General features: G+C 34.7%; 1 long non-coding RNA gene and 1 pseudogene across 1 annotated transcript; both read left to right on the forward strand.

The window, feature by feature from the left end:
- On the forward strand, positions 1 to 1,670 carry LOC148789773 (zinc finger BED domain-containing protein RICESLEEPER 2-like; annotated as a pseudogene).
- A 4,240-nt stretch (positions 1,671 to 5,910) lies between these two features.
- Positions 5,911 to 10,591, forward strand: LOC148789774 (uncharacterized). Its single transcript, XR_016079845.1, has 3 exons — positions 5,911 to 6,063; positions 6,148 to 6,287; positions 9,258 to 10,591. It is a non-coding gene; the product is annotated as an uncharacterized LOC148789774 (long non-coding RNA).
- Positions 10,592 to 13,108: the final 2,517 nt, after the last annotated feature.

Below are 13,108 nucleotides of genomic sequence, written 5' to 3' on the forward strand. Positions count from 1 at the left end.
ATATGGACATTTAGGTTTGCTTCTAGAAATACAATAAAGAATGATGTCATGAAGATTTACATGGATGAAAAGGAGAAGTTGTACAAATACTTTGATGGTTTGGATTGTCGGATTAGTTTAACTACTGATATGTGGACTTTGGAACAGAATTTATGGTATTGTTGTTTAACAATACATTTTATAGATGATGAGTGAGAACTGAAGAAGAAAGTAATTGCATTTATGACAGCTGAGTATCCCCATGATGGAAACACTCTATATATATGAAGTTGTTATGGAGAGGTTGTTGACTTGGAACATTGATAAAAAAAAAATATGTTCTATAATATTTGACAATGCCTCTAACAAACGATACTATGGTTAGGGAGCTTAGGAATTGGATTTGTATTAAGGGTTTACTCCCATTAAATGGTGACTTATTTCATGTGAGGCATGCTGCTCACATCTTGAACCTTATTGTGCAAGATGGGTTGATAGAAATATCACCATTGTTGCATAAGATTCGAGAAAGTGTTAAATATGTAAGATTGACACCCCATAAGAAGCAAAAATTTGACAATGCAAGAAATCAAGCAAAAGTACAACATAAGATAGGGGTGGTTGGTGATTGTCCAACGCGATATAACTCCACATATGATATGTTGGACATAGCTTTAGAGTTGAAGGAAGCATTTTGTCGACTAGCCGAGCTCGACCGTGACTATAAGAATCTACTGTCTGATGAGGAATGGGAGATGGAGGCAATGGTACAGGATTGTTTGCAAGTTTTTTATATCTGCACAAAAAACTTTTCAAGTATTACTTCCCCAACCTCAAATATATTTTTTCTTGATATTTGCACAATCAAGCTTCTATTTCTTTAGTGGCTAAATAACGAACATGAGTATGTTCATTCAATGGCAAATAGAATGAAACAAAAATATGATAAATATTGGGATGAATGTTCTTTGGTGCTTGCGATTTCCGTTGTACTTGATCCCAGGTTCAAGGTGGAGATTGTAACATATTACTACAATCTCATTTACGGAGAAACTACTGAGAGACATGTTAGAAGAGTTAGAGAGGCAATGAATGACCTATATTCAGAGTATGTGGGTTTTGATACAGAGGATAGGTCACTTGTATGCTCTAGTATTGTATCTCAGCCATTGATGATTCGTGGTGTTTTAGATTTTTTGAGAGGTTTTGATCAATGGTTGACTAAAGAGTGTTCGGAATGTTGTCTAGGGACTTAAAAGTTAGAGTTGGATCTCTATCTTGAAGAAAAAAACTATTTCCTAGAGGTGAAGAGTTTGATATTTTGAGATTCTGGCGAATTGATGGTCTGAAATTTCCGAAGCTTTCTAGATTGGCACGCGATATTTTGGCAATTCCAGTATCAATTATAACATCCAAGGGAACATTCATTACTAGGGGTAGAATAGTGGATCAGTATCATACTTCATTACTTCTAGAAACAATGGAGGCTCTAGTTTGTGGGTAAGACTGGTTAGAAGCTCCAACAACAAAAAGTAAGTTAAAAATTGAATCTTGAAGCAGTTGTTCCCTTTCCTATATGTTTTTGTTTCTAATATGTGGTTTTGGTTGTGCATTATTATGTTTTAGAATCGGATCTTGAAGCAACTGCTACCTCTCTTATATGTGTGACTTCTACAACTGACACTAACTGAACATGTAAGTTATGACAAATGGTCTACAACTAGCTTATTTGATTTGCAAAATGTTCGTGTTTATCTAATTTGACTAAGCAAATGATTTGTTTCAGGATATTAGAGCATATGCCTTGCATCTAGGTTGGACATTTTTGCTTTAAATTCTGGTGTAAGGATTTCCACTAGTGTAAATGAATGAGAATTCAAATATTTTAACTGTAAATTCTAGTTAATTTTGCTTTAAATTTGATTTCTGATTAACTATTTGTCAAAAATAGTTTGTGGACAATTGTTGCACCTACAACACCCATCTAATCTTACTGTGCTTTGTTGGGTTTAAGCTTTCTCTGAAATTGCTGCATGTAAATTCTACTTTTTGAAGTAGAATGTCCATGAATTTTAATTTATTTATCACCTCTACAAACTTCACAATTTCTGTAGTCATCTATGATAAAAAATAGTTTGTGGGCAATATTCTTTCCTTGACTATGGTCAGTCATGTTCATTTTGTGTAAAGTCTGTCAAAGCGTCTGCAAGCCCTTACAATGAAACTGTATTTGGCTCGTGTTTGTCTCGTTTAATAGGTGTGGGATCAAAAGCTAGATAAGTGTTAATTTTTAGGACCCAAATTCAGATTTGGATCAACAAGGTGTTAGAACTAGCATCAGATCAAACTCAAACCAGTTGTCATCTTTATGATGGAACGAAGTTTGAATAGCAGCAGAAGTTGTAGATAGAACAAGAGAATGTAACAAAGGGAACCAGATGAAGAGGCAATTGGAGAGGGGAATAAGATGATGGCATTCTCTGTTCTGCAGTTTGGATGGGATTGGGTTTGCTACTAGTTGGTATTTTTAGGTTGGGGTTGCCCCTCTTAGTTGGGTATTTCATCATTATTTGTAGTTGGCAGTAGGCTTGCCTCTTATCTCAGTCTGTTAAGTCTGAGGCTTGTGGTGTCCTTGTAAATTGTGAATTCTGTGTTGCTTCTCTAGGCTCTGTCTTTTTGGTCATTGCCCTGGTATAAATCGTGTATTCTTCCCTTTTGTTGCTTTTATTTTAAATAAATTTTCTTTTACCAACAAAAAATTAAACTAATATTTTTAGGGTTCCCAGGGGAGGGGTGGTTGATGATTCTTATTTCAAAAAACTTCCAATACATATTATATGATGTGTAAAACTAGTAGATGGTTGATTTTGGCACATGCTGACATTGAACTCCAACATCACTCAAGAGTCAAACAAATACACATAGCAAGTAGCCAAGTACCAAGGTCAGTTAAGAAATTTGAAGTTTAACTTGGTTAATTGTCAACCAAAATGCTCTCCTACCAAAACTTTATAAAATGGGCTACTAACTCAGCCCATCACTAGAGAAGTTTTTTTTTTTTTTTTTCTTTTCAGGGGGATGCCTAGAAAGAACAAAATCCGGACTTTCTGGTACAATCCAATGCATACAAAAGACTATACTCTTATGATTCCTTGAAAGAAAATACAATCCTGAACATAAAAAGTGTGCCCTCTTTATTAAAAACAAAATAGAGATACAAATATCAAGGATAGCTGCTACTACATACATATGGAAAATGTTGAGAGATGCAAATGTTCAAGCATGTGGTTCCAGGACTTGCATTTAACCAACACCCAAACAACGAATAAAGTCTGTTGAACTAAATAAAAAATATATAGACAAAAATAAGCGTCACTTTTGGGCCCTTTGCACCCCAACACACTGCACATGAGCTATACAAGCAGAGGTTTTTCTAGATGATATCATTAATACAATCTTTACCTTACCATTTTTTTTTTCCAAAAATTGTAAAAGAAGAAAAAAGAGGCATTTCTAAGTGGAAACACTTAGAAAAATATAGACAAAAATTATTTTCCCTGGCTGGAGATATCCAACTTAACCATGTTTGGCATTCTTTTGTTTTTGATCTCTAGGTATATGATTATTTCATATTGATATCATCTGTCATCATGATATTGTGGCTACCTCTCCTAGCACCAACATTGATGTCATCTGACTTGTGCATGTATTGTGTTTGCTGAGTTGATTAATTTCCACTTCCAAGTGGAATAATTCCATTTCTAAAGTATATTATTAAAAGTTCCATTTCTCATTTTCCTAAGTTTTCCATTCATATTGATTTCATCTGACACTCATGCTTTTAATGGAGTTAAATCTGTGTACAGATATTCCATGATAGCTGACATTTGCATTTTATTTCTTCAGCAATGAGTCTAGATGAGAAGATTCATTTTGGACAAGATTCAAAGGACAAATGTAAAGATGTTGTCTGGTGCCACAAAAGCATCTTTTCTGAAAGATGTAAGATCCTCTACCTCCCCTAGAGGTATCTTTTTTGAAGAACCAGTTGCGTAGCTACCTATTATTGAAGCAATAAAGCATCTTTTTAAGCCTATGGAAGAAGCTCCCAAGGAGATGGACTAAGTATTCAAGGGAACAACTTCAACATGAATCTAGTGACAAGCTGCTAATTGGTTTCTTTGATGTTTTATTGCATATTAGGATGATATTAAATAGATTTGGACGGTGATCTCTATTTCTAAAACCTTGAGACTTTTGGCAGAATTCTTCAAAATCAATTTCATCCTGCATATGATGACAAATGTTGGCTCCTGTGTTCAAGTCTTGGATATACAATTCATTATTCCTCATACTGTTAATAAGTTGCATTTGTTCCGGATTAGGGTAGATCTGGTCCTGAACCGATGAATAAATAGCAGAATCAGTTCCAAAGCACCAGTTCAAATTTCTCTTTATCTTTTAACCAGTGATCTTTTTTGTTAGTAGAAAACATGTATAACTTCAATGTTCCTGTCTTGATCCTCCATAGGAACTAGATTAAGTAAAGAAATTTACTTGTTTAAGTTAAGTTGTAGGTATGCTGCATTGCTGAGGTATTGCATCAATTACATGAACTCATTGAACTTATTTGTTTCAACTTTCAATTCATTCGGTGTACAGGTAATAGGACTTCCTGGGAATCCCACTCATCTTCTGTCAAGCGGTTGAAGACAAGTCCATGTAGTTCATGCCTGTGTTGTGAGCTGAAATTCCGGATCTTCTCATTGTACTGGAAGTATGTTTTATCATGTGACCAATATCTGCAGTTTAACATGGATGTATTTAATGGAAGTTCCATGCTTTGTATCTTTATATCCAGTAGATTCTTTTGTTCTTATTTTTGACAAGTATAGATTCTCTGTTCTTTCCAGGCTAGTGTATACTGAAATTATATTTTGAAGTTCTTGTTTAATGCCATGAAAGTTTGCATTAAAGCTTCCCTTTCTGCATCTAGTATCCAATAGCCTTATGACTGTCAGTTAGACAGAACATGAACACAAAACGAAGTCCTTTAGTCCAGTTAATCTTTAAGAATGTTAAACTCCCAAAATCCACCATCCTTTGTGGTTGTGGGTGGATGGATTCTTCAGGCTTGAACATGTAACCGGATGCAGTAACCTGGTCATACTATAACTGAACAATGTGTTAGATTGTGCTAGGTTTCTCTGTTTATGCTTTTCCCTGTGGTCTTTGCATACTTGGCAGATGTTGGATGCAATTAATCTGTTATGTAAGTGGTTCTTCACTTGAGTGAAGTAAGCTTTGCCGATATAGGACAATTAGTAGGGACGAGAAAACAATATGGATAGATAAATAAATAAGGGTTGAAACTTGAGACATGGATTTTATATATTTGTGGAAATTTTAGTATATTTCTACAATTTTTTATATTTTCTGGACTTTCATGTAAATTTTAAAGTTTCATTTAGTTTGAACTGGATTGGGTCCAATCTGGTCCATTTGCATTTCAATTGGACTGAATTGTATCCGGTTTGTATGGGATTTGGACCGGATTTGGTCTGGACCATTTGGAAATGGACCAATGATGGACTGGATCGGATTAGAGCAAATCCAATCCAATTGACAGCCCTATTTGTAGGTGGACAAAAAACCAATTGAGATAATTCTACCCATTTCTTAATGATGCTTTTAGCTTTGGGTAAATTGTTTGAATGCTAAGACAAGGAGATGTGAATGTGGCCATGTCAATCATTGGTTGCGGTTTTAATTATTTAGAATATTTAACTTATGGACTTTTAGTTGCTTTATGGTTAGAATGGGCATTGGAAGATCAAAACTATAGGTTTTTTTTTTTTTAATGTTATGGTTTTTGGTTCTTGTGAATGCTTATTTGATTGTTTGGTTTGACTATTAAAGAGTAATGAACTATTGACTGATAAGCGGATCAAACTATTGAACTTCTTACTTTTTTGAACTATTGCTAGTTTGCTTCCCATGAATTGGATGTTCTTAGTTTGGTTGATTAGATGTTCTTAAGTGGATTTGTAGAACTTTCATAAGTTGAAAAGCTTAGAGAAACAGGTAATTCTCAGCTCATTTATCCTATTCAAGTGTCTTTCTTGCTTTCTTTTTTCTTTTTGCTTCTAATCTCCTTATTGTTTTCAGATTAGAACCCCTCTACAAGATCTAGAAATTTTAAACAGACATGTACTAGAGAATTAAGAGAGATAGAGTTTCCAATGGAGGGGACCCTTCAAAATTGCATGAACCACCAGTTAAACAAGATGGCAGAGATTGTGAACCAGGTATCCCCCCTTATTCTATCTTTCCCTGAACTTTTGGTCAATTTGCTAGTGAGAAGAACTGCTTGTATATACATCAACAGAAGTTCCTGAATTTTAGTTTATAGATCTCAACAGAAATCTCTAAACTCTTATCATTAGTCTCTATTCATGGAGAAATATGTAGGTTCTACTATAGATCCGGCAAAATCATAGAAATATGTTGGCTCTATTATAGACTTGTCAAAATTGTAGAAATATGTTGGTTCTTTTTTGTTAGATTGCTCTCACGCTTTTTTTGGTTATATATTGAAGTGAAGGGAAACAAAAAAAAAAATTCCCTGAAATTGCTATTTTATAGTGTTTGGTTGTATATCTAAAAGTGGGTACTAATTCTAGGAAAACAACATTCTTTCTAATATTCCTCAAGTTACCTTACAAACAAGAATTTGTCATCTCCATTCTACAACACTCAAAATTTCAACCATCTAGGTTTGTTTTAAGTTGAACAAAACACTAAAAAAAATTAAGAATATGATTTATTAACCTATTGAATATCTTGATTTCCCAAGAAATCGTGTATTTTCCTTCACTAGTTTTGCATGCAGCCAAAAATATGTTATTTTACCTAGAACACAGGTTTCCAATCAGTTCGAGCTCTCTTAAACCATGCTTAAATTAACAAAGTATCAAATCAAATTTTGAACTTACAATTAAAACGGTGATTACATTATTCATTATAGTGATCCTTGGGATTAATTAGTATTACGAATTGGTTTTTATTCTGAATTCTGCTTGTGAAATCCATCACTACTTGTGGAAGTTATCAGAAATAAAGAATATATATGAAAACAAAAACTGTGAAAATATTCTTCAATTTTAAACCACGGTTTAAGTGTCTCCATATCAATTTAAACCTTGGTTGGGGTTGGGGTTGAGCATGGACCTGAAAACCCCAACTAGACTTCAGCTTTTAGTCATAACTCAATAATAAAATAAAAAACTAGATTTCATATTTGTTTCAGTTTATTTGGTTCCTTGAGAAATCTCATGCAACCTGACTTATTGTGACATCACTTGCCCTCTCCAACCTTTTTGGGTTTTATTAGTCTTGATTGAAGCCTATTTTTTGTTATTGCTTGAACTTGTCACATTGCATCTTAAGCAATACCCTATCTAACTTGTCCATACCTATCTCAAGCCTGATTACACCTAACCCAGCCAATCAACTCAGTTGGGTTCCATCCACACTATACTTGGGGGCCAGAAGTACCTTGGGTTGGTTCATCTCTGGTTTGATGTTGGTTAAGTAATGCTTGGGTCTATGGGTGTCAATGGACCAGTTTTGGGTTGGACTCCGTCCAACCTGAAAATTCATTTGGACGGATTGGACAGATCAGTAAGACATTTTGAACTTGGATGGACATAATGGATTTATATTGGATTAACCCAAAATCTAGTCCATTGATAGAAAATAAAAACATAAGTGTCAATGGACCTGGTTTGAATTGAAACCAGTCTAAATTAATAGGAATTTGAACAGATTGGACAGTCTCTAGACCAGTCCAAAATGGTCCATTGGACTGGATTGGACCAGGTCCATTTGTAATGGACACACCTTGGACTGGACCGGATTGGACCAAATCCAGTCCAATTGACACCCCTACTTGGGTTGGCCTGGCCTGCATCGAATTTGACCTGTCCAGGTTTGGTATGAAATAACCCCTCCTAGAATAACATAATATTAACAATAAAAATAAAGACCTTTACCGACTGGCTAGTCGCCACCTTTTAAAAGCCTTGCCTTTCTTACTCATGTTTTGAAATCTTTCAGATATGTATGAACCAATATATTTATTTCTTACTTTTTTATCTTTTAATAGTTTCATGGCTAAACATAAACTGAAATTTCAGAGATGTGAGAGATTGTCCATTCCAGTTCAAAATCTCATGTCAATAAAAACTTATGATATTTTAGGAAAATTAAAGACATTGCCTTGTTATTTTTTTCTTTAATTTATCAAACCATGATGTGTGTCTAATTAGCCACAAAGCTTGCTAAAGAAATCCATAGTTCTAAGACAGTTAAGACTGCACGCTTATAATTTCTGGATCATTGCAGCTTATCATAACAAAGCCTACTGAATGAATTGATTATCAATAGTATATTCTAATTTCCCAAACAAACAGGACCTTATGAGTTATCTTCTATACTTCTGTTGCAGGCAGAAGTTGAAAACCTTTCCCTGGAGGGACAAAGATTAGATGATTGTATAAGGTTGTATGGTTTAATCAAGCTACTAAATTAAAGTGATAATGCTTTTTTTCCAGCCTTTAGTTATCTTGATGCTTTCAACTTATTGCAGAGAAATGCAAAAAATATTGAGGGACCTGAGTGAAGATGAAAACAATCAAAAGTAGAAAATATTTCTCTTACCTATGCATTTTTCATTATAACAAATAGTATATTATTTTACTCAGAGAAACTTATCTTTGATGTTTCTTTTAGGTGGTTATTTGTAATTGAAGAAGACATCAAGGGTCTACCCTGCTTCCAAGTTTGTTTATTTTGTAAGCTTTGTAGCTCTAGTGTTGGCCGGTGATTTAATCATCTAACTTCTCTAAGTCTTGCGTTTGACTAGACAACACTTGAACCTTTTGTATTTTGTTTCCCGCAGAATGAGATTTTGATAGCAAATAAAGCTTGACATTGTTACAAATTAGTGCATCTTACTTAGTTAAATTTCTGTTGCTATTTTTTTGGCATAGATTAAGTCAGTATGAGTTGTCAAATAAAAGAGTAGTTACTCTGCGGTGATAGATTTTTATGCCAAGTAGTTGATTGTTTTTAGGAAAAGTTATTATGCTTAAATCTATAAATTTTAGCAGTCTAATGTATTTTTCATTATGCTTCAATAAAAAGTATTCAGTTTATTCTCCAAATATCAGTATTTCCCTTAATCAATTTCTGCTCTTTTTATGTTATGGTATCAGAGCCAGGTTGAGGTTCTTGTTTATTTCACTCTTCTTGTCTATCAAGTTCATCTTGTTGGAGAAGATTGAAACTCAAAAAATGGAAATCAATGGGGGAAGCAGTTCTAGCACACAATATGGTGTGGAGAAACTTGTAGGCACAAACTACAGGTATTGGAGAATGTGCATGGAGGTTTTTCTTCAAGGTCAAGATCTTTGGGAACTAGTTTCTAGTGTTGATGAAATTCCAGTTGATACTCCTGAAAATGCTAAGTCACGAAGGAAATGAAAGATCAAATGTGGAAAGGCATTATTTGTTCTGAAAACATCAATCAGCAAGGAGTTCATTGATCATGTTCGTGATGTTAGTTTACCAAAGGAAGTTTGGGATACTCTTGAGAGACTGTTCTCTAAGAAGAATACAACAAGACTACAGTTCTTGGAAAATGAGTTGGCAATGTTGAAGCAAGAAGGTATGTCAATCTCAGAATATTTCCTTCGCGTCAAGAATATTTGTACTGAAATTTCTAAGCTAGATCCCAAAGAAAAGATTAGTGATGCTCGTTTATGACGGTTTCTCATTCGTGGCTTGAAGACAGAATACACGCCCTTCATTACATCCATTCAGGGATGGGAAAAATAACCATCAGTTGAAGAATTAAAGAGCTTGCTCTCTAACCAAGAGGCCTTAGCTAAGCAAATGGCTATGAATTTCAATTCAGAACGTGATGATGTTCTCTTTTCCAAAGAAAAGTTTTCTGAAGGCAGCACGAATGAGAAGAAGGATAATGGAAATAGCCCACAAGGTAATAAATCTTTTAAGTGTTACAGGTGTGGGAAGCTTGGGCATATTAAGAGAAATTGTCGTGTGCAGCTCTCTAAAGAAAATATTGCTTGTGATGAAGATGAAGATGACCAGCTCAACTGGGAGCAATCCTTCACTACTGAGGTGATTGAAGGAAGAAATAACATTGCTCGCAAATCAGTACCAAATCAAATTGCAGTCAACTACGTCAAAGATGAATGGATCATTGATTCTAGTTGCTCACATCATGTGACCGGAAATGATTCACAATTCTTAGAGTTGCATCAACATAGTGGAGAACGAGTCATTGTTACAGCTGAAATTTATAGATTTAAACATAACAACTTTTTCTAAAAACAATCAACTACTTAGCATAAAAATTTATCACCGCAGAATAACTACTCTTTTATTTGACAGCTTATACTAACTTAGTCTATGCCAAAGAAATAGCAACAGAAATTTAACTAAGTAAGATGCACTAATTTGTAACACTCCCCCTTAGTGCACGCTTACGATCAACAACTCCAAGTGCAACTAAATTAGTGCACTTACTCAGTAAGATGCACTTTAGAGCTGCACTTGGAGTTGTTGATCGTAAGCGTGCACTAAGGGGGAGTGTTACAAATTAGTGCATCTTACTTAGTTAAATTTCTGTTGCTATTTCTTTGGCATAGACCAAGTCAGTATGAACTGTCAAATAAAAGAGTAGTTACTCTGCGGTGATAGATTTTTATGCTAAGTAGTTGATTGTTTTTAAGAAAAATTGTTATGTTTAAATCTATAAATTTCAGCACTCTAATGTATTTTTCATTGTGCTTCAATAAAAAATATTCAGTTTATTCTCCAAATATCAGTATCCCTTAATCAATTTCTGCTCTTTCGGTGTTAGACATGGCACCACCCTAGAAGTCCCGAATCCTTATCTAGTGAGTGAGAGTGCTTTGAAAGACTGAATAGAAAAGTTGATGTTTGTTTCATGTTTCTGATGCTGATTATTACATTCCATTCTTATATTAGGTTGTTCGTTATCCACAAAACAGAAAAGATAAATAAATAAATAACTCCATGAATTAAGGGGAACCAACAATTCAACAAAGATAAATAAATAAATAAGGGTTCAATTAACACATAGAAACGATGAACTTGATGTTTGGCTCCCTTTGTAAAGAGAATAATGTTGAGATTGCTCGTGAAGGAAATGTAGAGATGCCATTTTCTAGCTAAAAGTATGTTCAATTGGAACTCGAATTCGAGCTTGAATAGGCTCGGCTCATTATTAAGCTCGAGCTGAATTGAGTTTGAACATATGTGTTCTTCAATCAAGCTGAATTCGAGCTTGCATTTATAGTTTGAATCAAGCTCAAGCCCGAATTTGAGCCTTGTATCTGTCTGCTTAACTGAGCTCAAAAACTAAAATATTCAGCTCAGATCGGCTCAAATCTACCCCTACTCAATGGTGACTAAAATCTTGTTAGACAATGGTAAATTACACGGCAACACCTAAATCTTGCTATTGTGTGTGTTTTCTCAACTCAAATGGGTTTTACACTAGGAAGAGTATAAATTAGAAGGAAGGATTTGGGTAAAGTTAAAACACAAGGGTATTTTTTACTAAACAGGGGCAAAATTGGGTTTTTAAAAATATATCATGTTCACGGGATGCCATATGGAAATGGTTCTAGCTAACAGAGGCATGGTCTTTGTCCAATGGTATAGAGAGGAGATTTGGGTTCTATGAGAAATCAAAGGAGAGGTTTTAGTATTTGGGGGTGTTTGGTATAGTGGCATTGTATTGCCATTTGTTTGGGTTGATCAATACAAATTTGTGAGAAATATGTGTTGTTATATCATATATGAGTTTCATTTTAACTATAAAAATATATGTATGTGAGAAACATCAAATTTGGAACTTTCAAAACATTTCAAGTAGAAAAATCTCTCTCACAAATTTTATATTAATCGACCCAAAACACAACAATAATACAATGCCGGTGTACCGAACACCTTTGTTAAAAACCTCAAGAAAGGTTTAATTATTTTCCCAAATAAAGTACTGGGTTTTCTTTTTGCTGCATTTATATGCCAAGTTTGAGCCTTGGAGTAATAGGCTTTTCAGATTGGAAAGGCTTTAAAATTTATGGAAAAGCATGAACAGGTCCAATGCAGATTTCTGATTTCTACTACAAAATTATAAACAATCAAAATGTCAACAATCCATATTCTATGCACCAACGCCCACCCCATGAATTGGCATTAATTCGGAACTGATACCTATCCAACAGTACTTTGGGCCTACAAATTCTGAACCTGGGCTAAACCATTATTTGCCCTAAAATTTAATAATTCCAATGTGAACACTTAATATGGGCCTAACCAACCCAACTTTGAGTCCAAGTCCTATCATGGTATGTCAATGATGACCCTGTCCTAACACCTTAAGCTTATCATGAGCTTGGGTGCCGTTTGGGAGGATTTTGCAATGCGGCTTCTCGTGTTCTGAGTTGGGCTTCATACGGAACTCGCACAAAGTTGTGTTTGGTGAAAATCAGAATATTGGTGTTTTCAAATGCGTAAAATACGATTATAACCTGAAGCTATTCCAGGTGATTTGCCGGAATATGGGTGTTCAACAACCACAGCTCAATCAACGCAACTCATCTCGAATATGGGTGTTCAAATGGTCTCTTAGTCAAGCTGGAAGCCAATCCAAAGGTCACAAGCTCCAAGCTTTGACAGTGGGATGGAAAATCTTCACCTAGCTCGGTTAATTGAGCCATAAGTTGCAAGCAACGACACTGGCGATTAATTTGTTAAACTCAGTTTGGTCTATGATAGTCCTTTGCAAGTTGGGCTGGGCTGAAAATGGTTTTTGTACATCCAAATTCTAAGTCAAATACGTACGATCTGATTAAAGCAATCAGAACTTGGTCTGTTTACATCATTTGATCAAACATGTATTCACCCCAAAAATCAATTAGGCCCTGTTCATCATTTTTAGGGAAGTTATTTATCCAGCTCTCCCTCTATATATATATATATATAATCACTATTTTAATTTATTTTTGTT

Source organism: Nelumbo nucifera, chromosome 8 (assembly GCF_055504915.1).
Source record: "Nelumbo nucifera cultivar China Antique chromosome 8, China Antique-T2T, whole genome shotgun sequence".
NCBI classification, from domain to species: domain Eukaryota; kingdom Viridiplantae; phylum Streptophyta; class Magnoliopsida; order Proteales; family Nelumbonaceae; genus Nelumbo; species Nelumbo nucifera.